Below are 4819 nucleotides of genomic sequence, written 5' to 3' on the forward strand. Positions count from 1 at the left end.
TGAAGTTAAAATGGGGAATGAAATGACAATAGATATCGCTGAAAATTTACAGAAATAAATGCCCTCCTTCTAGAAAACTGAATCGTCGGTTCCTCTTCCTCGGACGGACATAAATGCCCTCCTTCTAGAAAACTGAATCGTCGGTTCGTGAAAATGATAAAACTGCCCTCCATCAATATCGCGGGAAAACGTTCCACAGAGTTTGCGTATGTAGCAAGCGTTATGTTGTATGATACAAATAGTTCAAAAAAATCCTTTCTCGCTCTAAGCACTCTATCGGAGATTCTTTGCTTTCATCTCGAGTTGCCGGAGCATCCTTTCCTTTTTACCAGAGCATCTGTTTCCGTCTTACGCGTAGTCGCAGCATCGTTGCCACCTTCTGTTGCGTATTAGTTGTTACTGTTGCTTACTCTACAGTTGGAATATCCAAATTCCCATCGTTTCGGTGAGTTTCGTGTAAGTTTTCTTTCTTCAATCTGAAGATTGGTTCTTATACAAGGATTTGTATTATGAACCCAAATATTCCGACGATTTCTAATGATGATGATCGTGTATTGTGTTGTGCAGGTTAGCAATGTCTGCGCCTCATCAGATTAGAGATACCCCGTCGTTCTATGGGTTGTCTATTAGAGAAGTGATCCGCCAGTCCCATCTATCTAATGTTTTTGAAAGATACCAAAATATACTTAAGATTGAGAACGATGAAGACAGGGAAAAAGCCTTGGAATCGTATTTTGCGGAGGATTATCCATCAGATATCGAGGCTGTGGACCAAAGGAAGAACTCTGAAGAACGAAAGATGCAGAACAAGGATGACGAAGAGAAGGCAAAGGCTAGAAATATTGATGAGAATATAAATAGAAGGCAGAGGATTAACGCACAGCAGATGGAAAAGAGGAAGAAGAAGGCCGAGGAGTGGGAAAGGGATGTTAGCAATATGATGGCGGAGGCTCATAGGAGAAACTTGGAGAGAGAGCAATTCGACACAAGGCAAGGCTACTAAAGGAGGCGGAGGAGAGGCGAAGGCAAATGAATAAGGAGGAGGAAGAGAAGGAACAGAATATTCCTCAGTTTGAGGAAGAAAAGGAAAGGCGAAGGAGGGAGTTGGAGTTCGAGGAAGCTAAGGAAATGCAAAGGCAGCAGAAGGAGAATGAGGAAAAGAAGGAAAGGCAACAGAAGGAGAAGGAGGAGGAGGTAGAGAAGGAAAGAGAAAGGAAGAAGCAGGAGGAAGAATTGCAGGAAAGAAGGAAACAACAACTACAAAAGAAAGAAAGGCGGCGGAAGGAGGAGGAAGAAAATGAAAGGGAAAGGAAGAAGCAGGTGGAAGAACTGCGGCAAAGAAGGAAACAAGAAATCGAGGAGAAAGAAAGGCGGCTGAAGGAGAAGGAGGAGGAAGAAAATGAAAGGGAAAGGAAGAAGCAGGTGGAAGAACTGCGGCAAAGAAGGAAACAAGAAATCGAGGAGAAAGAAAGGCGGCTGAAGGAGAAGGAGGAGGAAGAAAAGGAAAGGGAAAGGAAGAAGCAGGAGGAAGAGGCGAAAAGGGAGAGACAAATGAAGCAGAAGGAGGAGGAGATAAAGGAGAGAGAAAGGAAGGAGAATGAGGAGGATGCGAAAAAGGAGAGAGAAAGGATGTAGGAGGAGAAAAGGGAGAGAGAAAGGAAGGAGAAGGAGGAGGAGAAAAGGGAGAGAGAAAGGAAGGAGAAAGAGGAGGAGAAAAGGCAAAGAGAAAGGAAGCAGAAGGAGGAGGAGGAGAAAAGGGAGAGAGAAAGGAAGGAGAAGGAGGAGGAGAAAAGGCAGAGAGAAAGGAAGCAGAAGGAGGAGGAGGAGAAAAAGGAGAGAGAAAGGAAGGAGAAGGAGGAGGAGAAAAGGCAGAGAGAAAGGAAGCAGAAGGAGGAGGAGGAGAAAAGGGAGAGAGAAAGGAAGGAGAAGGAGGAGGAGGAGAAAAGGGAGAGATAAAGAAAGGAGGAGGAGAAACACGAGAGAGAAAGAAATCAGAAGGAGCAGGCGGAAAAGGACAGAGAAAGGAAGCAGAAAGAGGAGGAGGAGAATAGGGACAGAGAAAGGAAGCAGAAGGAGGATGAGAAAAGGAAGGCGAGAGAAAGGAAGGCGACGGTGGAGCCGGTAGAGATGGAGATTGAAAGGCAGTTCGAGGCAGTGGACCCACCAGAAAGTCCCAGGTTGGAGCGAGAACATCAGAAAATAGCGACCAAGGTAAATATATCTGTCCTGTCTGCGAAGATTTAATAATATGTTTAGCGATTTTGGTATAGTGATTACTGTGTTAGGTATTGATATTTATAGCGATTACTGCGATAGTATGTCTGCAACCGATATTATTTATAGCGGTTAGTAGAATAGTATTTATAAGTACAAATGAAAGTAATTTATAATTTGTAGGAATAATATGTTATTTTGTGTTACAGGAAGGTCACAGGAGAAGTAGAGCACCAGGTGAAAAGCTCGGAGGTCGCTGTCAATGGCCTGTAGTTCTGTCTTGGTATGGTCAACTGAGTGCATATCAGAAGGACCGTCTACGAAATATGCACTTCGGTGGCCTTTTGGACAAGCAATATTTTGAAACTTGCTGGAATACCATGACTCACCTGGTAAATAAGTGGAATGATAAGACTAACACATTCCAGTTTGATTCTTTTGAGATCACCATAACTCTAGAAGATGTGGCGAGGATCACTGGCCTTAAGTGCGATGGCAGTGTTGTCCTATTACGGCATTCAAACTATAACGCAAGGGAAAACTGCACTGCCCTTCTAGGAATGTCGATGGACGAATAAAGTCAATGTATTTCTGGTGGAAGCAATTCCACATCAATGAAGGTCTCAGTTTTTCGTAATAAATAGGAAGGCCACTCCGCTACTTGTGCATCTGAAACAGCTGACCAAGAGTTGCGCGGCTTCCTTCTATATTTTTTTGCTCTTACATTATTTTCCGATTGTTCTGGTTCGAGAATAAGTTCCATGTGGCTGCAGTACCTGGCAGACTTAGACGAAGTCGACAACTATGCCTGGGGTGCCGCTATGCTCGCACACCTGTACAGTCAACTCCACCGTGCGAGTAATGGTACGAAAACAGTTGGCGGATTTTGGCCATTTGTTCAGGTATTTGTTGATTACATACTTAGTATTTGTAGACAAATCTCATTGCAGTCTGTGGCGTTGCTAATAATATTTTTTTTGTTAGGCCTGGGCGTTGGAACATATTATCCCATTGCGTCCACGGTGTGGCCCTCCGATTTGTGGTTTTCCAAAGATCGGTCGCTGGGCCAGAATAAACGTCGCAGTTTATAATACTAAGTCCATTTTAGATGGGCTGCAATTAAACGAGATAAACGTTCTAAAATTGTTTACAATCGCGTCAGCATTTACCATTGAGTATTATAAGTCGTTGTAATGTTCAGCATTCTTAAGTATACATCGCTGCAGGATTGTCTTCCGTAGTGCATATCGTTGTTGCCATATCATGCGTAAATAAATTTTAATATATTTGTCATTCGTTATTAAAAAGAATTACCAATGTACAGGTTTTGTGGAGACCTTATGGAGATGGGGGCGATGATGAAGACGTTGTTGCGGAGGCTGCCAGATTGTCTGACTGCGATTTGTGGCTATTCTGCAATTTTGAAGCCGAGATGCAGCAAGGTAGTCGAGTTCTCCTACAATCTAGCTTGGGGCAGTCTATCCCAAATAAGCCTTTGGAGGTGAGAAGGAAGATGAATAATGGTGGGGGCAGGCACGTGAATTGGAGCGATCGCTATAGGGATGAATTATTAAATTGGAACTCAGGTGGTTTCCCTGTCGTACCGTATGATCATGAAGGACGACAATTTGATCCCTTCTATTTCGAAAGCTATTGGGAACCAATGCGGCGAAATCGGAAGATTGTGAAAATTGTCAACCCATGCCTCCCAACTGTCCCTTCTCATGTTGTAGCCCAGCCTCTACAACCAAAACGTCGTCTCGATCTGGTTAATACGACTAGTCCATCAGTAACAAATCACGAGGAAGACCGAACTCTTGCTCCAAAAGAGAAGACTGTCTCTGCCGCAAGGTTCAAACTTATTGAGAGGGAGAATAATAAATTAAGGACAGAAGTAAGCACTATGGGGACCCAATTGAATGCAGTGGTGGACATGATGACCAGTCTTCTTAAGCAAGGTTTAGCAACGAGGAGGCCACCCAGGATAGACAGTCCACCAATAAAAAGTGAGAGACAAGTTTATGAAATTTCATCAGATTCGTCCAGTGACTCGGAATAAATCCTAGATTTTCATTTTTATCACGCTATACATTTGTTGTAATTGTATAATGAGTTGCGGTAACGTGAAATTCTTTTACTGTTTAATTCTTTATTATTACATCTTTCCGACTTTGGGTCTCGGTAATAAATAAACTTTCCTCTATGGGAGGATTAGTAGGTTGATAAGAAGGATGGTTGTCTTCATCTATATTTTCTTTTTTACTAAACTAATTGAGTTCATCATCACTAAAAATATCATCATTTCTAGATAGTAACTTAAACAAGAAAGAGTAATCCATATTCTCTTTATGGGATTCATCCTTCTCCAAACCACTAACGTTTCCTAAGAAAGTCACATTCCTAGAAACATATAGTTTGTCGTTCTTAACATCATAGCATCTAAATCTTTTTTGAGTTTCAGAATATCCAAGAAATGCATAAGGAATGACTTTTGGTGAGAGTTTGTCATTTTTGTCGGTAAGGACAAAACATTTACATCCAAAGATTCTTAACCTATTTTAGTCGGGTTCCTTTTGGTATAAAATTTTAAAAGCTGAAGTTTTGT

The sequence above is a fragment of the Nuphar pumila genome, chromosome 10, assembly GCF_984573655.1.
Source record: "Nuphar pumila chromosome 10, dmNupPumi1.hap1.1, whole genome shotgun sequence".
NCBI classification, from domain to species: domain Eukaryota; kingdom Viridiplantae; phylum Streptophyta; class Magnoliopsida; order Nymphaeales; family Nymphaeaceae; genus Nuphar; species Nuphar pumila.